Here is a 27,210-nt window from a genome sequence, read left to right on the forward strand (position 1 = left end):
ACCTATCAAAAATTCGCAGAAATATAAAAACATTGGCACAAAATCAAGACGCAATTCGTCATATGGTTCAAGATGGGTTAACTATTTTAAACACTTCACAAACACATGTTTCAGAAAATAGACACAAGGTTAATGAGTTAATCGAAAGTGTTCAAGACATTGGAAATAGACTAAAGACCTTTGCTACTGACTTAGAAAAACAAATTGAAGTTATAGGAAGTTATTTGCAAGCTTATTTACATATGGACATGATAATAGGTGAAATAAAAGACCTCATGAACATAGCAGGGGATTTTTTTTAACCACTTACAATTACAATTAAACATGTTGTCCTTAGGCCACATGTCACCTAGTCTTATCACACCCGGTAATTTAAGAGTACTATTGACTGACAAAAAACTACGACTACCTGCGACATTAAAAATACCTGGTGACGAAATTAAAGATATTTGGAATTTTTATAAATTTTTGACCTGTAGTACAGTTTTGGACGAAAATCGGATAATCATTATCATTACGTTGCCATTACTAGACACATCTAAATTTAGCACTTTTTATAATTGTGCCTAGGTGGCAATGCTGCTGCAGCCAGATTATTCCATAAAAATGTACGTGGATATCCACAAATATTTCTGTGCAATGCAAGAAAATGACAAAACTGATCTAGATTATCTTCTGATAATACTGAAAGGTCAGCAGTGAACGGGAGAGCTTTTTCGCTTTCTTTTTCCTGTGACATTACATGAAAAACCCAAAGCCTCATTTATCTGGTTACATGAACAAAGCCAAAGTGTGGTATACAATATGTAGGACAAACAGGACAGGAGTTTTTTAAACGAACACAGGAACATCTATACCGCTTCCGAAAACCTAAGAAATTCAAAAGTATAATTTATCAACATTTAGGTAAACACAATCACAATATTAAATTTATTCGATTTCAACCGCTCGAAACGATCCAGAAACAACAAGGGCAATCGCATAAACAATTTGAAGATTCCCATAAAATTATCGAACTGTCTTGGATTAAACGAATTCAAACAGCTTATCCCCTGGGTCCAAATGACAATATACTTGGACAAGGGAACATATCTACAACTTCTTCTATTAATATCATGAATATTATGGATAAAAGACAACGAAATAATAGGTCTCATGGCAAACGTACCAATCGAAATCAACGAATTAAACATCGTATAAATTATACACTTGGTAATCTCCTTTCTATATTTAAAAACAATAATAGGCATCAATTATTATGTAAACTGGGTCAAATACCAATTAGTAAATTACATGATATTTTCAAGGAGTGTGACACCATCTCTTTCTTCAGCCCGCTGTATGAATATTCGTGTATAATTACAGCTTTTTGCCACCATAGGCTGTTACCGCGTATCGACAAACCTGAAGATCACTAACGTCATTTTCTAAAAATTAAATATATTAGCAGAGGTATTGATTTTATCAACTTATCTAGTATATTTAATGACTCTACTGTTTAAAACTTCATACCTCCCTATTTTGATAACACAGAACCACCTATTATTTCATACACATACAAAAAAACCAGCAGAAGTTTAATTTTTAATTATACGTCGTTACATCAGACGTCAATGTAGAAAATAATACTCCTTTAACTTGAAACTGAATCGTCGAAGTTAAGATATGTTCCCTATGGCCATGTTATTACAGGGGACCTCAATATCGTCCAGGACAGAGAGGTTACAAACTTTTTGGAAAAAGGAACAAAATATCGTCCTCCATCTAAAATAGATTGGAAACAGTGTCATCAGGTCACCAAAGATGCTCTTTTCTCGTTTTGTAAAAATTGGTGTAAACGGGAAAAATCTGATAAAAAATCTCTTGATTCTTATTTAAATAAATGTATGAATGGGGTAGATAATAGAATATCACGTTTTGAAAATAATTTAGAAGTAAATGATAGAGTACATAATACGCCTATTTCCAGAATAAGAAATAAACTTCAAGAACTTTCAAAACGGTTTGTGTTTGTACCAGTCGACAAAGCAGCCAACAATGTGGTGGTGGTATGCCGTAAATACTACACGGACGTTCTTAAGAATGAAATTTTAAATTCATCTACATTCAAGTCCATGCGCCCCACAGAGAGTCATATAGTTAACAAACATATCATAACAACATCACAGCTTAAGGCTTCTTCTGAACATTTGAAGGTCCCTACTATGTATTGGTTACCTAAACTACACAAAAACCCAGTAAAATATTGTTTCATCTCGGCCTCTAGTAAATGTTCTACAACTAATCTTTCAGTGCTTTTAACAAGTTCCTTAACTACTATCAAAGAGCTTATCATAAACTATTGTAATAAAATATATGAAAATAGTGGAATTAACTATTTTTGGAGTGTAAAAAATTCATTGGATGTTTTAGATAAATTATGTGCTTTTGATTGTCCTTTTGATTCTGTTGACAGTTTTGACTTTTCTACTCTTTACACTACACTTCCACACAATCTTATCAAACAAAAATTTGACTATTTAATTAAATGGTCTTTTGGTAAATCTGAATGCAAATATATTTGCTGCAACTCATTCAAAGCCTTCTTCTCTAATGAGAAAGGTAAATATGCTAGATATACTTACTGGAGGTGTGATGAGATGATTGAAGCTGTTACTTTTCTCCTTGATAATATTTATGTACGTTTCGGCAAACAAAGTTTATTGACAGGTTGTAGGTATTCCTATGGGCACTAATTGCGCCCCTTAAATAGCAGACTTGTTTTTGTACTGTTTATGACCAAACTCAGTAAAGACCCGTCTAAATTGCTTTTAATTGATAAATTCAACAACACTTACCGTTATCTTGATGATATTTTTTCGTTAAATAATCAAGAATTTTCTCAATATACTGCCGAAATTTACCCAAAGGAACTTACTTTAAATAAATCAAATTTAAACGGTAACAACTGTCCTTTCCTAGATTTAGATATTTCGATTTTACACGGGAAACTCCACACTAAAATTTACAACAAAAGGGACGATTGTTCGTTCCCTATTGTTAATTTTCCCTTTTTGGATGGTGATGTTCCTTTGGCACCATCTTACGGTGTTTATATTTCACAACTCGTTCGCTATGCCCATTTCTGTTGTGACGTTTTTGATTTTAACGAACATAATCTGTGTATTACTGATAAATTATTAATCCAGGGATTTCGTTACCACAAATTACTTAAAACCTTTACTAAATTCTTCCACAGATATAAAGATTTGGTTTTGAAGTTTGGTTGTACCTGTAGAAAACTTATTTCAAATGGGATTGCACATCCTCATTTTTACGGCAATATTGTTTACCGTGCCCGGAAATTTAGAAACGATCCTGGTAAACTTATCAATCCTTTAAATAAACTTATTCTAAAAGGTTACCAATTCAACACTGTAATTAGATCATCAAATATTGTTTTTATTGGTACTAATATTGATTTTGTTATCAGTAAATTAAAAGCAAACTAAATATAATGGTTATATACATATACACATTCATGGATCTACAATCTGTCGATACCTGTTTCTTGGCATTGCACAAGGTCATGTTTTTCTCTGACTGTTTATGACGTTTTTACACTAAATCCATTGGATGTTGGATGTGTGCGGATTGATAATTTAGTCTTAGATGCATGATTTTTTTTATTAGTTGTTAGTGGCTTTGAACTAGCTGTCAGTAACTGCGAGTACTCTCAGATCTGTACTGAGTGTCTTTTTGTTGTTTGGATGTACAAGTACCCGGCCACGTCCACTTGTATTTGTAGTATTTGTATTTTTATCGATCTGATGAGTTAAAAATTTTTGTGGTCGTATATTGGTATGACGTTGGCGTCGTCATCGTCGTCGTCTGGCGTCGTCCGGCGTCGTCCGAAGACACATTGGTTTTCGCACTCTAACTTTAGTTTAAGTGAATGGATCTCAATGAAATTTTACCACAAGGTTCAATACCACAAAAGGAAGGTTGGGATTGATTTTGGGGGTTATGGTACCAACAGTAAAGGAATTAGGGGCCAAAAAGGGGCCAAAAATAAGCATTTTTGTAACTTCCAGACATAACTTGTGTGTTAGTGTATGGATCTTTCTGACATTGTACCACAAGGTTCCATATCACAAAAGGAATGCTGGGATTGATTTTGGGGGTAATTGCCTCAAAATTTTAGGAATTAGGGCCAAAAAAGGGGCAAAAAACAAGCATTTTTCTAGTTTCAAGACAATAACTTGTGTGCAAGTGTATGGATCTTTCTGAAATTGTACTACAAGGTTCCATATCACAAAGGGAAAGCTGGAATTGAGTTTGGGGGTAATTGCCGAAACATTTAGGAATTGGGGGCCAAAAAGGGGCCAAAAATAAGCATTTTTCTAGTTTCCAGACAATAACTTGTGTTCAAGTGTATGGATCTCTCTGAAATTGTACTGCAAGGTACCATACCATAAAGGGAAGGTTGGGATTGAGTTTGGGGGTGATGAATCATAAGTGGGTTCAAAAAATTTTGGGGGGGGGGGATTTTTTTTTTTTCCTTTTTTTTTTCTTTTAGAATTTTCCATTTTAAGTTGGTTATTTCTGATTTTTATTTAAAAGCAAATAATAATGACATGGTAGGAGATACACACCAAACAGGATGTGTAAATTATTATATAATAAGTATTGTGCAATAGAAAGAAATTTTCAATTGCACACTATTGCACAATAGCAAGAAATCTTCAATTGCACAGTATTGCGCAATAGCAAGAAATCTTCAATTGCACAGTATTGTGCAATAGCAAGAAATATCCAATAGCACAATATTGCGCAATAGCAAGAAATTGTAAATTCATTATTGCGCAATAGCAAGAAATATTTAATTGCACAGTATTGTGCAAAAGAAGATACTTGTATGAATTGCTTATTTCTTGACCAATTTCAATGGGGTTTTATTCTTGAATTCTTGGGGTTCTTTAATATGCTGAATCTAACCGTGTATTCAGTTTTTGGATTTTGGGCCCTGTTTTTAAATTGGTCCACATTGAGGTCCAAAGGGTCCAAAATTAAACTTTGTTTGATTTCATCAAAAATTGAATTATTGGGGTTTTTTGATATGCCGAATCTAACCGTGTATTAAGATTCTAAATTTTTGGTTCCGTTTTCAAATTGGTCTACATTAAGGTCCAAAGGGTCCAATATTAAACTTAGTTTGATTTTAACAAAAATTGAATTCTTAGGGTTCTTTGATATGCTGAATCTAAACATGTATTTAGATTTTTGATTATGGGCCCAGTTTTCAAGTTGGTCCAAATCTGGGTCCAAAATTAAACTTTGTTTGATTTCAACAAAAATTGAATATATGGGGTTCTTTGATATGCTGAATCTAACCATGTATTTAGATTTTTGATTTTTGGGCCCCGTTATCAACTTTGTCCACATTGAGGTCAAAAGGGTCCAAAATTAAACTTTGTTTGATTTCATCAAAAATTGAATTCTTGGGGTTCTTTGATATGCTGAATCTAACCATGTATTTAGATTTTGGATATTGGACCATAATAGGTGAATGTCCAATTTAAAATTTTTAAGTTCTTAGACCACATTCATTCTGTGTCAGAAACCTATGCTGTGTCAAATATTTAATCAAAATCCAAATGCAAAGCTGTATCAAGCTTGAATGTTGTGTCCATACTTGCCCCAACTGTTCAGGGTTCGACCTCTGCGGTCGTATCAAGCTGCGCCCTGCGGAGCATTTTATTATAGTTCGTTCTTATGTTGTACTGTTACACCACTGTCCCAGGTTAGGGGGAGGGTTGGGATCCCGCTAACATGTTTAACCCCGCCACATTCTGTATGTATGTGCCTGTCCCAAGTCAGGAGCCTGTAATTCAGTGGTTGTCGTTTGTTTATGTGTTACATATTTGTTTTTCGTTCATTTTTTGTACATAAATTAGGCCGTTAGTTTTCTCGTTTGAATTGTTTTACATTGTCATTTCGGGGCCTTTTATAGCTGACTGTGCGGTATTGGCTTTGCTCATTGTTGAAGGCCGTACGGTGACCTATAGTTGTTAATTTCTGTGTCATTTGGTCTCTTGTGGAGAGTTGTCTCATTGGCAATCATACCACATCTTCTTTTTTATATATAAGAGACAGTTATGATATCTACAAGATTCATAACTTACCTGTTCCTACTAAGGTTACTGATAAAAAATCTGACTCGAGCAACATGGTTGCTCAGTATGAATTAGAAGCCGCAGTTATTGCTGCAAACCAGGAAAAAACTAAATATATGTTGCTAAGTACCCAAGAAATTGATAAGTGTTCAAATCCATTAGTTATTTTTTGTGAAATCAAAAGTCCAGTTTATCCAGTGAATTTAACTAAACTTTGTATCATAGCTTTATTTGCCAATAAAGAAAATTGGAAAACAAGGTGTACAGTGAAAGTTCGACCAAACACAGTTTTGCCTATGGCAACTTATTTGACCGATAGTATGTGGGCAGTTACAACTATTAATGAATTTAGAATCACGATTAGATGTGATGACAACACAAACATGTTGACGGATTAGATAATTAATCCACCTACTACTATAATTAATTTAAAGTGTACTTGTACTGCTACGAGTGATCATTTAACCTTATTACCTACTTATCAAATGGAAAGTACATTTTTAACTGAAAAAACCTATGATCAGTTTTTGAATACCTTTCAAGTATTGAATACGAGTTTGTGGGAACCCTTTCATGCTGCTTTACCAAATTTTACTAAGCTTGAACTACCAAAAGAACTAAAGGCGATTAAGCAAATCCCTATGGATGCTCTAATTAAAAAATTAAGGAATTTAAGGGAAATTGAAAACGACATTGAATTTCCAAATTGGGGAGTGGGTTTATCCATGGGCTTGGGTGCACTATTCATTGGAATAGCTATATTTTTATACCTTAAGTTTTTTAGAGGCAAATCTTGGTTAGCCAAAAAAAAGGCGTAAGTTCGGGTTATAATGCCACGAACGATTGGTACCAAATGGTGTCAACACAAATGGTTGGGACAGAAGTACCTGATTCCAGAGAGAAGATTCCCTCTGCACCATTAGTCAGAGACAAAGCAAACCCAAAGATCGATGCTACCATTCCTTGAGAAAGATGTACCCAGAGCTAGATACTCAACTACTTAGTAATGGGACTAGATTGTGAACCATACAACGTTGATGACTGACTTCACTAGCAGACGACAAACCGTGTACATAATTTAAAGAGACCCTAGGAACTGTGTAAATAGAATAGGCCGACAATTGTATAAATAATTAACTATATATACCCAAGTATTGAACTTTATGAATCATATGAACTACAGACCTTCTAAAATTCAAACTGACCACACGCACGATACACGCACGATGAATGCACGGTGAATACACGATACACGCACGATGAATGCACGGTGAATACACGATACACGCACGATGAGCGATGAGCGTTACACGGAGGATTAACGAAAAATGAATGATGAATGATGCACGCACGATACACGCACGATGCACGATGAATGATGAACACACGATACACGCACGATGAATGATGAACACACGATACACGCACGATGAATGATGAATGATCCACGCACGGTGAATGATTCATTGACGAATGAACGATAAGCTCTTAATACATGGTTCTCAAAGCCATTTTATTTGGAATTGCATTGATGTATTATAATGGGTGTCTTCCTCGAATGCCAACATTTTTTATGTTACCTATTCCTTGAACGCCAACAATAATATTTCAATAGATGTTTATATAATAACAATAGGTGTTTTTATAACTATGTAAATGTTTTTATAAGTATTTAACTATTAAAAATAATTAGTGAACTTGAGAAAATTGCCACATTTTATCACTTTTTGATAAGAAAAAATAGTAGATTTTATGGTTAAAATTATTATGAATTTTAAAGAAAGAAAGAAAATTAAAACATTTTTATTACTTTTTATTAAAAAAAAAAGATATTTTGGGAATGGAAATGTTTATTAACATAAGACATATTAGGAATATTAAAGAAATTTTAGTTAAATACACTTATCTCAAACTAAAAAAAGAATATTAGAGATTTATCTAATTCCATATTATTTTAAATATTTTATTAGTTAATATGACCTATATGAAATTTTCAATTGAACAATTAATTAAACTTTAAAAATCATAAGAAATAATTAAGTAAATTTGATCACTTCCAAGCTGGAAACTGGATGAGCATGAGTATGAGTACAGCCCAAGCGGACACTGGGTGAGCACAGGTCCAAGCCAATAATATGCACATAAAAGAGGAGGATAGGCAAGTCATGTCATTCATTTTTCAAGTATGGCTAATGCAGAGTTAAATATAGTTTGTTGAGAATCGTCTTGGCAACGAAAAATTGGTATACAACAACTACAAGTACTGAGTAAAGACTAAACGGGGAGACAGATGCTACACTTGTAATAGACTGTTAAATGTGAAAAGTGCTTGTATAAACTATTCAACAATTGTTATCAGATCACATATGTAGTGCTTTTTGCCAATCTGCTAAATGTTTGATTATGTTATATGTATTGTTTTCTGTGTGCTCGGTGTACAAATAAATAATACATAATTCAAAATTGATTTTTTTCTTCTTTTTATACTACGAAAAAAGTAAGAAAATATCTTCCACAACTCTACAAAGTTTCAAGAAAATCCATAAAATAGGGTAACAAGAATTCCGATGAGTTGCGAACATAACAAACACATAAACAATATATTATGAATCACTTACAATAAAAAAGGGTGTAATATTATAACCAAGAAAAATATCATGAACAACAGAACAAAATTAAACATAGTAATCTAACACGAGATACAAAGTTTCAAGAAATTCCATCAAGTAATATTGGAGGATATTACTGCACACACAACTATAGAAATATTGACAAAAAACATCAAAGTCCAAAGAGTCTATTGTAGAATTTGTGAAAACTGGAATTCCTATCAATATGCACATGTTGACCTTGTGATGCAACACTTTTCAAAGTTTCATTTTAAGAGAATCCATATTTGTTCAAGCAGTAACAGCAAAAAATGATTTTCAACAACTTGACAAACATGAACTAGATTTAGGTACCTGTAATTTACCTATCTGTTTAATTAGTATGATTGTTTTGATAAGCATGCACATTTGTTATGATAACTACTAACACCTATTCCTCGAACGCCAACATAATTTTACAGGTAAATTGTCGGTAGATCAAAGGATGTTGGCATTCAAGGAATAAACCTTATAATGAAAATATAAAAGGGTATACACATTTTAGATATCTCGCTTTCTGTAATGATTTGTCGACAGTTTTACTAAACATTCCATGTTTTAAATAAATTGATTGTAGTATAGTATTTCCAATATCAATGAGTGTTGTCAAATTATAAAACTCATCGATTTTTATAATTCAACTTAATATAAATAAGATAAAAAAATATTTATAAATTGCCTCATTTTAAAGAGTTGCGATTCCAGCCATTTTTAAAAAGAGGGTTCTCAACCCTAGATAAAAGGGATGGATTTAACCATATGTCCCCATTCAAATGCATTGATCGTAAAAAAAAACGTCTAAACACTGCTAAGGACTTATAATATGCTACTAAAGACTAGAAAGGAGGTGTTACTTGTACTCTGTTTTCATATTATGGTAGAAATAGATAGATTTTTAATACATAAATTCCAATTTTTATAGAAAAAGAACCACCAATAAATGAATGAGTAGTTGAACAATATTTGGAACGTGCCGGTTTTTCCTTGATATTGCCGAAAATCAGTGATCTCGGGGTTTTACCTGAAACAATTCGGGAAAATGCAATTTTTAATTCCAATTTTAAACCAAACGGTAAGAGATATCTCAAGGTTTTTTAAAATGCATGTCTAATTTGATAAGGAGATTTGAAAAAACGATCTCAATGGTAGTTGAAATTATTCAGTGCAATCATTTTGTGTCCGTCGTTGTCTTTCATACATATCAATTGGTGTATCCACTGTTTGCTGTTCGTTATCTGTTGTTTATTGCAGTCAGGCCTCGCGATCGGTCTCCAAATTTAAGCCCCCACTTAGGTTAATTAATTATCATTTATAGGGGGAGGGGCTATTTTTCTCGGGACAAACATTATTTTCCTTCCTTAAAAACAACTTAACAATTTTCTATATTTTTTCATTTAATCATAAACCGATGAATATTTAATGATTTTAAAAAAAATAAAAAAATATTTTTATGGTAAATGTATCTAAATGTCTGGGTTATTTTCTTATCCAAATAATCAATTTTTCATTTTTTTAAGGTAAAAGTGTTATCAGTTATGTAATTTGACACGTGTCTTATGGTTCAGTGATTTTCGGAAAAATCAAAGAAAACCGGCACATGCATTGTTCAATTATCATTTGTAATTATTTTATTGATTAAATTTGAATTTTTGCATTAAATATCAATCTCTATCTTGATAAGAAATGTGTTTACATGGTATAGCACCCCTTTTAGTCCTTAGTAGCATATTATAAGTCATTAGTGCACTAAGGAGTTTTTAGCCGTGTTAAGACGCACCCTTTTCTGCTCTTTGGCCGGATTGTTGTCTCTTTGACGCATTCTCCATTTCAATCCTCCATTTTATTCAATTAGTTGTGATTCTCTTTATCTCTCTGTTTGATGTTTTTGCAGACAAAAACAATTCGCAGAATTAATCTAAATAAGCAGACATTAAACTCTTTCTTCTAAAACTTTTAGCATTGAAACCTTATTGCATGAAATTGAATTAGTATGTTAATATCAGTCTTATCAGATTTTCGGATGACCTTAATAATAGTTACCTATACAATGATTTTTGACAGAAATTTACATACTTAATAATTGAAGAATTCGTTCTTTTTATTGACGCATTTAAAATTGCTGCCGTAAAATGTTAAATTTCGCGACGTCAAACTGTGAAATATCGGGAAAAGATGCCTTTTTCGAGATTTAACCATAAGCTTAAAAACGAGCATATGGACACCTCTTTTTAGAAATGATATTTGGCTTGATACTGCATGTATGAAGATTTTTCGTTCCAACTTTTATGAAGAAATTACCGACTTTTTTTTAACTAGATACATATACAACAAAAATACCGTTTTTTCTTCTTAAATCAATTTCTTTTAACAAAAATTAATTATCAACAAAGATTTGTTACACAAATGTATAGAGCCCAATTTTGTAACGAAGATATTCCTAATCTCTTTACCGATATCCGCATATCTTTATCTTTTGAAACAAAAAAGTTATGGATGTCTGTTCAAAGGACAGAAGTGTCCAAGAAACCAAAATGTTAAGTAAATGTCCAATAATTCAAACCCATTTGTCTTTTAAATTTAGCACATGAAGATATAAATTTTATTACATATACAAATTGATTTTGTAAAAATTAGCTTGTATGTGAACTTTTGTAAAATCAAAGTACTGAAGTACTGAACATCGGATGACCGCAGGTTCTTGTGGATGGTCAAAAGCACATGTCACAGAAACAGATCACATCTCTATACCTGAAACTGAGGTTAATTTACAGAGATTTTTTTTTCTTATACAAGTTCGTGCTTGGATGATGAATAAATGACAGGAAATTCAACCTCACCGTAATAACTATTATATTATAGTGATACAAATCAGTATACCTTAGACTATTATACTAATATAATAATAGTTCCAGAGAATACACTGGTTTGTTGTTATATATTATATTAATATTACGGTTGCATGTATATATAATTTTCATCTATTTGTATATCATACTATTCTACTATTATTATAGTGTAATGCAAGTGCATGGTGGACACTCTTCTGTAAAAAAAAAGTCAAAGTCTTAAAGGCTGTAAAAGCAATTGCTGCCATGTTAATGTTTTGTGGACTTTTATTTTTCATCCATATATATAAGAATTAAACCTGACAGGACAGGAGTGTTGACTAGTGAGAAGCAAGACGGTTTTAACTTTATATCAATATAAGACTTTAGCAGGAAATCATTTTAAATATGTTTTATATTTTACAAGGAGACAAGTTTACCAGGCTAAAGTTGGGGTTAATTATACATGTGCTGAAACATATAACTGAAAAAAAAAACATTATGGATTATCCCCTGGTAGTGTTTGTAACTGGGCAATAATTTCCTTTATTGATTTAATTTTAACCATTTTCATAATTAATTTAAATTAACCATTCAGTTGAAACATTTCAACTTTCCAGACGCAAATGTTGAAAAACGGGACAGAAATAAAATATCTTACAAGACATAAACATGTAAAAAATAAATATATATTTCAGCTTACTAAAAATATTTTCATAATGTTACTTTGACATCATTTCTTAAAACTAAGTCCCAAACATAATTTCTCAGTTGATATGTGTAATCCTCATGCGATACAAGATAACTATAATTCTTATGCAATCCCGAAAAGGGGGGTCATCACAAACAAACATGACATTAAATTGTCATTATACGAACTAGAACAAACAGCTCTATGTTGCTTTGATATTTATCAATTTTCAGGAAACATGTGAAATAAATTTCAGGTCCATTTCATTATAGTGCCTAACAAGATTGTGTGAGGTAGACGAAATTGACCTTAAAACGATCGTATTGTCTTTTGATGTCCAAAAATAGGCAGATCGGACATATAAGGACTTTATCTAATGACTACATAAATTTGGGATTTATTATTATTATAATATTCTAATGAAACTGAAAATTGTATTTTTTTTAGGATAAACAACAATTTTACCTGGCGTAGCCGTTCATAAATGTTTTTCTGCATTTATCTTCGAAAAATGGCGTATTTAATGGAATAGAATGTTAATACAGTAAACTTTCTCTTTTTTCTCCGCAATAGGCTATCAAAAATAATTTATCTAATGTGTATGTGGAAAATTATGTGAAAAGATAAAAAGTGGCAATTGTTACCTTTCATACCTTAAGTTTCGTTCATCTGATTCTGACCAATGCTTATATACTAAATATCTATTTATATGCCGCTATTATTGTTGCTGTTACCAATTATGTAAATCAATTGTATCTGATTTTATGCCCTTTATGGGCCCTGTAATTTGGGAAATAAAAAAAAATCTATTCATTGATAAAACGTAATATGGACTGGTCCAGTGTCCAGTTTGCAGGTCATTTAATTTTCTGTACACATTCATGCACGCTCTGATTTAATCAATATACTCGTACGAAAAAGCATGAACAGTTTGAAGGTAATCTAATAATAACTTAATCCAATCAAATTGCATAAGATTCAATAACAATGTCAAGTCCACATCATAATGAGTAATAGAGGTAAACTGGGTAGGGAGAAAATGACAGATATTTCAAGTTAATATTTATGCAATAACGAATTAAAATTTGTCAACCAAAAGTTTTGCTACAATTTCAAAAACATGTCGTTCTGTATGGGTATAGTTTTCGGATCTTTCATTAGCGTATTTAAGGCTATAAAAAGTTTGGGCTTCAAAAGTTCACACAATTATTGACTTTATACAGAAAATTCGTCCTTGTAAAACATTTAATAGTTCACAAATGATACGCGATTTTAAAGTAAAATTATTTCTTAAAACACTGCAAAAAATTTCATTCATATTGATAAAGTGGTATCGTCATAAATTGCGTTGAAATGAACAGTGGTATAGCAAACATCGAATTCCCTCACAAAATGTTATCACACACTACAGTAAGGGGAGTCAGTTAAGTTTGTCTATTTTTAGATACTATACAGGTAATCTTTTGACACTACGTATACAACCTGTGTGACCTGTGTAGTGATTTTGATTTTACGATAAATTCATGAATGAACGATAATTTTATGAATGAACATGAGCACCTGACCTCTTTCTTAAACACCTATTAAACATATAAAACCGTATTTAATAAGGAGATAATTCAGTCAAATTTTCAGTACTAAATCAACAACTGAAATGATTCCATTTTTTGATGAAACATCGTACGAACGGAGAACGGAATCGCAGGTATAAAAATGCACTTTTTCCCCTTGTAATGACCGCGGATCTATAATTTTTATAGATCGGTTGAAATCCCAAAACTAATTTGCATAATGGAAATTTAGGCGATAGCAATACATCGGAATGACCTCAAGGTCATCCTCTGTAAAAAATCACTGTGGGTCTAAAACTGTATCTCATGCCCATAATTGTCCTAAAGCTGAATGTCATTGTCAGATTATGAGGGTCTGAATGGGGATTCATTATTTCTGTATTCTGTCATTTTAGGTATTTTTTCTATTCGTTATACCTTTTGCCGATCATTCTTTATTCCTTATATTCTAGGACCTCATCATTTTCTTTTCTATATATTTGTCTGATTATTTTCTGTATTCTTTATTTTTTTTGTCAATAATTTTCTATTCTATAAACTCCCATCCACACCCTCATGTATAATGGAAGACGATAAACATTTTAGTATACATACCACCCGTTGTCACTTTCACCTGACATACAAATCACATATTTTTAATTCACACCTGGACACAGGACTAATCTAATGTACATATTACGTAATAATAACGGATATAGTAAATTCAGTAGAATATAACCTGTATCAACGCACTGGCTTGTTAAATGATCTGACAACTGTATCATATTTTTAGTTATTTTAAAATTGAGAATGGAAATGGGGAATATGTCAAAGAGACAACAACCCGAAAAGAACAGATGACAGGCAAAGGCCACCAGTTATATTTGATAATGTTTTAGTTTCGAATAAGGCAAAAACCATTGTATTTTCAGAAAATCTCTAAACGGATAATGAGAGTTTAGCGACCTTGACTGGCTATACAACCCAAGCACGGTCGGTCTCTAAAAGTTGCCGAATTTGAGAGCCTATATCAAGAGATATATAGGCTTTACCTATCTTAAGGTGTTTCAAAAAATATCCATGTAAGAACCAAATTGTGGCTTCTTTATATTTATACCAAAATTGAGTTCAAGGCAGTATTTTGTCGAAGAGAACAATTACCCAAAGTGCAACATGCGAGAAGATGTCTCATTTCCATTATTTCTTTTTATTGAAGTGACTAATCTTTTGAGGTTACGTCACGGAAATATATTTTAAATGAAAAGGTGCAGCTGGATGCATCCCTTAAAACAAATTAAAAAAAAATCTATGTTTATAACATGACGGGTATTCGTCAATCAGACAGCAATCCAACATAAACACAAGTAAGTTACCTGACATCTAGAATAAGAGGTTTAAGCATACCCCGCGCTGGTATCAACTTTCTGAGTTGTGAGTAAAATTCAATATGTATGCACGTAGGACTGTGAACGGGAAATATACGAAAGATTTGTTTTTACGTAAGAAGGAGTGTCATTCCCTAAATACATACGGGTCCACAAACTATTCTTATGATTATAAAACGGTAAATGAGGATCTCATTAGATGAACAAATTAAGTAAAGATACATGTTGAAGCAAGAATAATTTCCACATGCAAAACATCAAATAGGACGATCTCTCAATTAGTATGCAATTTTAACTGACAATAACACTAGTAAATGCTTTATATACTGATATGGAAACAAATATACTGCTCATAATAATTGCACATCTGTAGACTTTAATCTAGATATCCCGCGTTATATAAACCATCGCACACCATCGAACAGCTCATCGCACTTCGGCGAAGACCAGCGCACTTCAACCGTGACCATCAAACTTCATGATCTCCATTGCACCTCCGAGTCATACACACATATATATATATTATTAGTTACATAGTGTGCTAGTGACCTAATACGGTATATATGGGGTCAGTAAATTACCGTATTACGTCACTAGCACACTATGTAACGAATTTATCTTACCGACTATCTTAACTGTGATATTTAGACTAGTAACCTATCAAAATGAGCAAGTTTTCAATACCGTTAGCATTACGAAACTACTTCCATTGATCATACAAAAACAGATGCCAACAATAACAACTTGTTAGCTTTAAATGTGTTTTATGAATTTATTTCAATCTTAATCATCAATTTCTTCGTTTGTTGAAACAAGGATTTGTATAGTGAGAAGGATTGGAATCTCGCGGTATATCGACACTTCTCGCGTATCGTGAGATGTTGCGTACTCGCCACTATAAATTTATACGCGCCTGTTAGTAAATATCCGGTCGAACAGCGTGTATTGCAAGATAATCATTTCTGACTTGTTTGTTGTTAGGTTTAGTTTGTTTTAGCATCTTTGATGAATATTTTGTTTTAATTCGCAAAGATATCACGATTCCTTCTGAGTATGTCATATTGAGGACCTCTCTCAAGCTGGAAAATAAACTTTGATAGTCGTTTACATTTGGCAGTTGCCGAAAATTATCGTAATTATGTTGTTGTTTTTCTTGTGATCTTAATTTGAGTAGCCCAACACATCTTTATGATACTAGTAATAGCTGTTTAAGATAACCCCAAAGAGAAGGTCAAAACAATTATTTATTTTCGCAGCTTGTCTTTGTCCTTTCTTCTAGTATATGAAACTGACCCAACTACCACAAGAGGTTGTTAAAAATAAGTTCATGATTATAAACAATAGTAAAATAGAAACTGAAATGATATGGAGTAAATGTACATGTACATAGAACTAAATCGCACCCAATACATAGAAAACATAGAAAATTATCAATGAACATGGCTTTTATTCCTGTTCTTCATCTTGACAGTTGATGTAGGGTCTTCAACAATGAATGTATCATTCATATCCTAAAATCAATGGTTGTACCCATGGCAAGTACAAGTAAATTTCCCTTGTGAAAAACATTAGTACATTGTAACACAAGCAACTAATAGCATTTTACGAATAACTTTGATGGGTTATCTGCTTATTGTGTCATACACCCTACTCATATTGATAATTTGTTTCACATTTTTCACGTTGTGGCCTTTTAGAGACAACTATACAATATGGGTTTTTCTCATTGTTGAAGGCTGTACAGTTGCCTATAATTGCTTACATCCACTTCATTTGAATTTGATGGATAGTTGTCTCATTGGCATTCATACATCTCCTTATTTTTATATTGGTAAAGATTTGACATTTTTTATTAGCATTAAGAGCATATATAAGTGGACAATCATTTCATTTTTAGGGGGTAAGGCAGGAGGATTTCTCTTGGACAGATTATTCACAAAAAGTCAATATTATTTCATTTTTATCTGTTGCTCAGATTGTTTATGTCACATAGCTTCATTTTCACTTTTTTACATAATTTTTCATGCTTAATGTGAGGCAGAAATGCAGCAGCTTATTCATTTTCATCTTGAACGGGCAACATTATTTCTTCTACTTATTCTCACCAAGCTAAAATATTCATTCCCACATCACCCCACCTTCATCCCATTGACCCAATAAATCCATTGGTTATCCACTTTCAAAAAGTACCTACATTGTACCTAGAAAACCTATCTTAGTGAACACTGACCTGTCTTCGTTTACATCCTTGTCCTTTGATCTCCTGATAGTTGTCTTAATAGCAATCGTACCACATCTCCTTATTTTTATACCCACATGAAATATTTTTTTACATTCCTTATGAACCAAGCATGAAAGACCAAACAAGAGTGCACACGCTGAAATGTCTCGCCTTCTTTACTAATCATTGATATTATGTTGATAGTCCTAAATATAAAGCTTTATTACAACTGTCACATAAACTTAACATTAACCAAGTAAACTAAACATTGACCAATGAACCATGAAAATGAGGTCAAGGTCAGATGAACCATGCTAGGCAGGCATGTACAGCTAACAATTCTTCCATACAACAAATATAGTTGACCTATTGCTTATAGTTTAAGAAAAACAGACGAAAACACAAAAACTTAACACTGAGCAATGAACCTTGAAAATGAGGTCAAGGTCAAATAAAACCTGCGTGACTGACATATAGATCATAAAATATTTCCATACACCAAATATAGTTGAACTATTGCATATAGTATTAGAAAAAAAGACCAAAACTCAAAAACTTAACTTTGACCACTGAACCATGAAAATGAGGTCAAGGTAAGATGACACCTGCCAGCTAGACATGTACACCTTACAATCATTCCATACACCAAATATAGCTGACCTATTGCATGCAGTATTAGAAAAAAAGACCAAAACTCAAAAACTTAACTTTGACCACTGAACCATGAAAATGAGGTCAAGGTCAGATGACACCTGCCAGCTAGACATGTACACCTTACAATCAATCCATACACCAAATATAGTAGACCTATTGCATACAGTATAAGAAAAACCGACCAAAACACAAAAACTTAACTATAACCACTGAACCATGAAAATGAGGTCAAGGTCAGATGACACCTGCCAGTTGGACATGTACACCTTACAGTCCTTCCATACACCGAATATACTAGACCTATTGCTTATAGTATCTGAGATATGGACTTGACCACGAAAACTTAACCTTGTTCACTGATCCATGAAATGAGGTCGAGGTCAAGTGAAAACTGTCTGACGGGCATGAGGACCTTGCAAGGTACGCACATACCAAATATAGTTATCCTATTACATATAATAAGAGAGAATTTAACATTACAAAAAATCTGAACTTTTTTATCAAGTTGTCACTGAACCATAAAAATGAGGTCAAGGACATTGGACATGTGACTGACGGAAACTTCGTAACATGAGGCATCCATAAACAAAGTAGGAAGCATCCAGGTCTTCCATCTTCTAAAATATAAAGCTTTTAAGAAGTTAGCTAACGCCGCCGCCGCCGGATCGCTATCCCTATGTCGAGCTTTCTGCGACAAAAGTCGCAGGCTCGACAAAAATGGAACATTGTTACAAACTAAACTATCTGGGAACACCCATCCACAGAAATGCTGGTACCCGCTATGACATGTATGAAGACATGTATTCTGGATGTCTTGTAATAAAAGAAGTTTGTTCTTGCTAACAAATTTTATTAACACACAAAGCAATATTAAATCATGTTAATTTTCCAAGTCCTTTTTTAATTCCATTCATGACACTATTTGAATAAATATATAGTCACTGGTTGGATTTTACATATTGATAATGGTGATTTCATACTCTGGTTAACTTCCGTTTTAAGTTTGTCACAGGAGCTGACACAATTTGTATTTGAATTTTTGGAACATAAAGTATCCTCTGCGACGTGTACATCATAGAAAATACATTCTACAAATGTATGTCTTCTAGAGGCTTGGTTTGATGCCTTTCCTTGTATTGCATGCAGTATGAGTGATCATTTTGTAAGTCAGAATATGGTGTTATTTCTTGCACTTTCACCACAAAGAAACATATCTCCTTTCTTTAACTTTGGTATCCTGAAAATAACAAACATTTTTTTTTGTAAGACTAAAATACATAAAATATAATTAGGGTTTCCCTGACATTTTCCATATTGTAAAATTATAATATTAATCCATTTAATTTCAAAGCAAAAAAAAATAAAACATTACATGTAAAACAAAATACACCTGCCTACGAATAAGAATCTAAAAATTACATTTTGTGGCAGTACTAGTACTAGTGCTGAAAGCTGTCAGAGCTGGCTAGAATTCAACTAAGAATTTCTGTAAAAAATATTAAGAGATGTGGCACACTGGTATGATTCTTGCACAAATTCTGAATATAATGATTTTAAAGTAATTCTGGTATCAGTATTATTTTATATATATAATAATGTTACCTGATTATTATCCACAGCCATAATCAACTATTGTCTTCAGAGAGAAGTACTATTAGAACACAAAATATCTTTTACATCTGAAAGTAAAAAACTTAATGCAAATATGATGTTAAACAATTATACACAGTAACTGAAATTTTATTACTTATGTATCAAGAGTAAGCTACTCTCCTAGCTGTCCATATATAAAAGTTAAATAATTATTTTTTATCAAATAACATTTAGAGAATTTTGCAGTAATTTAAAAAAGAATAATTGGGCACTCGTCACTGCTGGGTTATGTATAATCTGTTACTGTTTAAACCATGTAAACAGATGTAATTTACATGTTCACTATGATAATGCTGGGATATGTATTTTATTGAAATTAATCCAGTTATCGTGGGTTTTATGGTATACATATATATATATATGTGAACATTAACAAAGTAACACGTGTACAGTTCATAATACATCACAAAAATAATAAAATACAAGACATGAATTTATGTAGAATATGGAGTCTGGTCAGAAAAAGTTCAGAATTTTAAAGTCCGCATTGGCACATTATGCATCCTATACAAGTACATAACCGGTTGATTGTATTGGGGTAACAAGGATTAATTATGTACTTTAGTAGACATGTATCCATCCCAAGAATATCAAATGTTTGACCATGACAACATAAAATTTTTGACTATTTTGGTATTTCTTTATATTTCAAATGATGAACCCAGACGCCCAAGAGTCCTGACAATACATGTATGAAGAGTTTTTAGTAGTGAGCTGAGAGTTTATAACTGCTCCTTGATGAAGTGCCTAATTTTACTTTCAAATTCTCCATACATGTACAAGTGAATTGACCGTTCTTTTCTTTTTGGTTTTTGTTTATGAGTGTTAAGAAATTTTTTGTTTTGTGGAACACTTTTTGACAACAAAGCCTGAAAAATAGTCTTTCATAAAATTTCTTTTTGTTCATTTGGGCAGTTAGAAAAATTATACTGGTCTGGGACGAGCGCTTGTGATTTATCCTGAAGACAGCAATATATATTTTTTATTTCATTAACTGAATTAGTCGCACTGAAATCGTACCCTTATCCCCCACACTTTTAAGCACATATATACACATATACAAATGTAACTATCTCCTGTTATCTTTGGTACAGGCCTGAGGTATACCAAAAAATTGGAGAGATAGACAGTCTTAATATATGATAGTAAGAACACGCCTTTAACTTGTAAATTAATAGTGTCCCTATATTTTCACTTTATACTACTGCCAAAATATGCCATCACCTATGACAGTAGCCTATGTGCAGTATGACTGTATGATTGATATACTCAGTTGATGTGGTGAACGTAAGCAGGGTTCTGTAAACCCTTCTTCTTCTTTCGGTTTTCAGTAGTCCTTCAATATCTGAAGATTATATACTGTTTTGCGCTGCGTGGCCTATATATATATTTACAAAAACACAAAAATAATTGAAAATGAATTTGGAGTGCGTGAGAATTTTAAATTGTGATTAAAACTATGTACATAGGCTAATAATGAGTTAAATGAATTTGTGGAGAACAGTTGGTGTAAGCTGTTCTCTGAAAGTGTCGACTGTGGTTACAGCGACTGTGTGGACTGGTAGTAAATTCCACTGAGTAATGGTGTACGGAAAAAATGAAAATTTATATGTATCTTTTTTAGTAGAAATGTGTCTGAAAGTGAAACTATGGTTTTTGCGGGTTCTACTGTCTGATGGTATGAGAATAGCAGATGGGATTGCTACGATTTGATGTACTATTTTGTAGAACATTATCAATCTTGTGCGTAGTCTTCTTTCTTGTAGCGTGGGCCAGTTTAGTGAGTTTATCATGTCTGTAGGACTACTGATGTTATGGTACCTGTTACAGACATATCTGGCAGCTCGTCTTTGGACCATCTCAATTTTAGAGGTTTGTTCAGCTGTGTGAGGGTCCCATACTGAACATGAGTATTCAAGCTTAGGACGAACTAGTGCCAGATATGCCTGGGTTTTGATGTTCTGACATGATGTTTTTAAATTTCTTTTTAAGAAGCCCAAAGATTTGTTTCCATTAGCTATGATGTTGTCTGTATGTTTTGACCATTTTAAGTTTGCTTGAAGTGTAATGCCCAGATATTTAGCTGAAGAGACTAGTTCAAGTTTGTGATTGTGAAGGATATAGTCATGTTTAAACTGTTTTTTCTTTTGTGATACTGTGAGGACTGTGCATTTGTCTGGATGGAAAGCCATCAACCAGTCTTGTTCCCACCTAGCAGCTGCATCTAAATCTAACTGGAGTTCATCACAGTTACTTTGAGATTTGATGGTTTTGTAGATGATACTGTCATCGGCAAACAGTCTGAGCTTACTGGATTGTAAGTATTCTGGTAGGTCGTTGATGTATACCAAGAATAATACTGGGCCCAGAACTGTGCCTTGAGGGACACCTGAGGTGACTGGAGCCAGGTCAGATGACTCTCCATCCAGGACAACTGTTTGTGTTCTGTCATTTAAGAAGGCAGAGACCCAGTTTAGTGTTTCATTTTGAATACCATAGTAGTTCAGTTTATAGAGAAGTCTTTTATGAGGGACTTTGTCAAATGCTTTGGCAAAGTCCATTATAATTAAGTCTGTTTGTGTGTTGTTGTTGTTATTTGCTGCAAGCGCTTGGATGAATGAAATGAGTTGGGTTTCACATGATCGTGACTGACGGAAGCCATGCTGGAGGTCATACAGTATATTGTTCTTTTCAAGGTGGTTGATGATGTGTTTGGTGATGATATGCTCCATAAGTTTACAGGAAATACATGTCAATGATATTGGGCGGTAATTTTCTGGCTTGTATTTTTCCCCTTTTTTAAATACTGGTGCCACATTGGCATGTTTCCAGTCTGTTGGTGTTATGCCAGTTTCAAGTGATGTTTTGAAGATTAGTGTAAGAATTGGAGCTGTTTGATCTTTGAGTTCTTTTAATATTCTGCCACTGATGTTATCTGGGCCAGTTGCCTTATGTGGGTTTATGTTGAGTAGAAGTTTCTTGACACCTGGTAGTGATATTTCTAGTGGTGTTATTGTGGGGTGTGAGCTTGGACCTTTGTCTGGAATGCTGTTATTTGATTCGGTTGTAAACACTGATTGGAACTGTGTGTTGAGGATGTCTGCCTTTTGCTTTGTGTCTGCTATTAACTGTCCTTCTTTTTTCAGAGGAGCTACACCGGTGTTATCTGTGCGCAGTGATTTTATAAAGGAGAACAGTTTTTTAGGTTTTGACTGATTGTTACATGGTTGGTCCGGTTCATTTATGGGTAGATCCAATATCATTTTTTCAATATAACCCCAATATGCTTCCCTCTGTTCTTTTTGTACTTGTTTTTTCAGATGTTTGTACTTGTCTGCATACTTGATGTTTTGTTTCATTTTATAATATAATTTATTTTTTCTACTTATCATTTTCCTGAGGTTGTTATGAATCCAAGGTAGTCTGTTTTTGTATGTTAAGAACTTGTGTGGGATGTTGTTTTCCACTGATTGTGTAAGATTTGTTTTAAATATGTTCCACATATCATTTACATTTGTTTTGTCCTCTAGGTTTTGTAGATCATTGTATGTTTTTTCTAGATCTGACTTGATGTTACTCCAGTTGGCTTTGTTATATTTTAATATTTTTTTAGGCTTTTCTCTCACCCTGCGTAACCAGATGTCAGATTCTACATAGACAATGTCGTGGTCACTAAGGCCTATTGGTGGTAGTGTACTGACCTTGTTAATGTTAGATGGATTATTGACGAGTACTAAGTCTAAGATTCTATCTTTTCGTGTTGGTATGTTAACTATTTGGTGTAAATTATGATCATATAGTAGTTCTAAAAGTGAATTATGCTGTTCTTGATCTGGTTTCCCTGGTATTACCTCAGGGACAGACCAGTCAATGTGGCCTAGATTGAAATCGCCACCTACTAATATGTTACTTGAAGGCATAAAGGTATTTCCCAGTACATTTTCATATCAATTCTAAAGGAAAAAACAATACCTTTTGGTGTAAATGTCCATGAAACGACAGATGCAAACTATGTATTCTACTGTAAACATTTTTCATCACGTTCGAGGGACTACAGGAAGTTTATTTATGTTAATTTGGTCCCGCCCATTATAACGACTTTTGGATGCATCTAGTAACCGTAGCGGTATTTTGAAAATATGATAATATCACACGTTATCATTTTGCAAGCCAAATGTTTTAGAAAGTACAACAAATAAACTATGATAAATTGATATAATTACGTTTTAGTGTTGAAATCGACCGATTGTGGCACTTTATTGATATTTTATCAGTCCACCCTTTTTTGCACTGACGCGGGACGATTTTTGACGGTTGGTCTGAAATAACCATTAAAATAACAACAACGAAAGCTCCTTACACTATATAGTTTATAATATGCACGCACCACACACATTTATTTCATATAATTCAAGTTTCTGAACACAATTCCGTATTATGAAGGAGGAGATTGAGATTAAAGTTGTGGTTTGGACCGCCTATTTGGGCGGGATTATTACGATGACCAATAGATAAAATGCATAGTATATTTAGATGCAGACAATGTGTTTTGTAAAGATATAAACTGTTTGTTTAATCAGAACTGTCATAAACTTACACTTAAAAGTATCACATCATGTAATTTTGTTATAGTATACTTACAAAACGTCGAGTTTATCTGGAAACGACATAAATTCAACTTGTAATGGTGGACGAAAAACGACTAACGAGATGCATCACGGTAAATCTCGCAAAATCTCATCATACGCAGCTTATTTCAATACAGGCAATGCAAATAGTTCACGAGATTCCAATCCTTCTCACTATACAAATCCTTGGTTGAAACCTTTAAGATTTTTTCTCAGTACCGTTTTGTTTTTATAAAGGGACGTAACACCACTACTAACCGTGTATTGAAATAAGCCCCGCCTCCCTACTAACCTAATATGGAATATACACGGTCTCCACGCGGACGCTTTTAGCCATTCATATTCCTAGAAATGTATAGGAGGGAAGATAAATATATATATACATTTCTTTTTACTTGATTTTAATAGTTGCAAACACGTTTATTCCGATTTTCTGATAGTGTTTTTTATTATTTGAATCCTCGTAGGTATTGCCCAAAGAAATAAGGTTTATTCAAGGGTTTACACATCTTCATAGCTAAAATACGTTGATACTTATATCACGAACAGATATCTATGACAAACATTTCTTAAATTGTCAGTATATGAATTTAGATTTTTTTAAGAAACGTAGGTTTCAGCTACAGCAGACTAAATTTGCCTTTGATGGATTGAAGGCTTATGTAAAAATAAGAAAATGTGGTATACTGATTGCTAGTGAGTCAACTATTCAAGAAAGTTCAAATCAAGAGGAATGTTAGCAGTTATATCTATACGACCTTCAATAATGAAAAAAATAGGGAAACTGTAAAGGGTTATTAAAGGCCCCGCCCCGACATGAAAAAATATGAAACAATTCAATTGAGCAAACTAACGGCCTACTTTATTTCAAAGCTTTCTTGCCACAAAAAACCCCCAAATACATGTATATAACTGAGTTGATGTTACGAAAACCACTGAACTACGTGCTTTTGACTTTGGACAGACACATAAATACACAGAATGTTGTGAATGTGTATAGGTCCTTTATTGGTCATATAGCTGTACACTCCTATCTATTTTATACATTCTTTGGCTTTCAAATATTTAGCATTGAGCGTTCCTAGTGAAAGTAAATCCAGAAAAGTGTTACGGATGCATGAAATTAATAAAGTGTTGTTTTGTGAGGGGATCAAAACGTAGGGATCGATGTTAATGTCTGTTTTATATTTAACTGGTCCGCCGTTCTATCTATAGCTTCGCACCGATAAGTGAACACAACAGGGGTCCAGTTTAGTTTTATATGTGCAGTAATATCGGCCTTCTAACTTTAGTGAAAATCTGCTAGTTGTTTCATGTATTTGATATGCAAATTATCACAAAACTAAAAGGATAAGATGGATGAATTAATAGTTGATCTTTAACGTCCAGTGGCATATATTATAGATTGATTTTTAGGGGGAATACAATAATTATGATATGATTATGAACATTGACAATCATACCACAACTAAATTTTTATAAGAACGTACATGTGTAGATTTTCGTCTTTTACTGTAAACGACAGTGTCCCCGGGAGTCAACGCCGAAATCAAACTTGTGTAAATTTCTGAAACATACATTTCATTATTTAACCCAATGTAAAGCAAAACAAATAATACCGTTTTGAGCTTTAAAACCAAGGCAACCCTTTATACTAGTCAAAAGTTGCTGGATCTTGATAGATGCATACGAAACTTCAATTAATTGTTTGTAGTTTTCAATCTTTTATATCCGATAAAAAATGAACAAAAAATCTATCGGATAAAAACTACCAATTTTTCTATGAGACAAAATTTATCCTTATTGGAGTCGAATTTGTCATATGGATTCATATAGGACAAAAAATGTCCTCAGTAACGGAACAAAAAATACCCCCATGGTTAAAAAAAAAATCCGTCATTCTTTAATAATCCTACATGTAGAAGGTTAACAAAGTACTATTGTGAATAATTTTTTCGGATATTAATCATTTAGACATACATTTACCCGACAATCTTGTATATTGGTTTTTCTCAGTGAAATAAACTAACGTGCATGTGACCATCAGAAACAAAGACAAAAATGATATTTGTAATGGTATTTATCAAAACTTAAATGTTTGAATATATCTTAGTAGAATATGAATTTGCTAAATAAGCGAAGAATTATAATCTAGCCTAGTTCAATATTGGAGAAATGACTCAAGTTGAACGCTAATTCAATACTGATTCAATATTTTATTATATAGTCTCACCACATACAAACATAAAATGAGAATCACAGAAATAAACATAAAACATTAAAACATTTGCATTGTATGTACCAATCTTAAAAAGAATAATGAGAGACATTTAAGACACAATATATTTACTCATTTACATTTAAAATTTACAGTGTCCACCTGTACTATATGAAAATAAAACTTTTTTTTTCTTTGAGAACTGGGAAATAAAATGCCGTTTCTTTTCAATAAAATATTGTTGATGTTTTTGGCAACTATAGCAGCAACATTGCCGATATTAAATACTAAATATAAATTTTTCGCTATCTGATAATTAAAGGTTAAAATGTTCATTAAAATGTTTAGCTTAATGTATCATAATTTGTCTTAAATCTACATATAATTGGCATTTTAAAATGACACGAAGTTCATCTTCAATAGTAGAGCTACAACACATGTCATCTCGTGGACTTTTTTTCTTGCATACTTTCCAGTTTCTATTTTTAGTGGAGCTACCCCACATCTAAATTTTGCAAAAGCACTTTTGTTTTTAATTGACAGAATATTTTAAACAAATAACAGTTGGCCAACAGTATATTG

The 27,210-nt window shown here is 32.8% G+C and overlaps 1 protein-coding gene and 1 long non-coding RNA gene across 2 annotated transcripts in view; one reads left to right on the forward strand and one right to left on the reverse strand.

The window, feature by feature from the left end:
• The window catches only part of LOC127722318 (blastula protease 10-like), an 83,801-nt gene that overhangs the window by 37,620 nt on the left and 18,971 nt on the right, over positions 1-27,210 (forward strand). The window lies entirely within an intron of this gene.
• On the reverse strand, positions 19,014-24,344 carry LOC127721481 (uncharacterized). The gene is made up of 3 exons (XR_007991266.1): positions 23,755-24,344; positions 19,732-19,808; positions 19,014-19,366 (listed from the first exon to the last, which is right to left on the reverse strand). It is a non-coding gene; the product is annotated as an uncharacterized LOC127721481 (long non-coding RNA).

The sequence above is a fragment of the Mytilus californianus genome, unplaced genomic scaffold (assembly GCF_021869535.1).
Source record: "Mytilus californianus isolate M0D057914Y unplaced genomic scaffold, xbMytCali1.0.p SCAF_12, whole genome shotgun sequence".
NCBI classification, from domain to species: domain Eukaryota; kingdom Metazoa; phylum Mollusca; class Bivalvia; order Mytilida; family Mytilidae; genus Mytilus; species Mytilus californianus.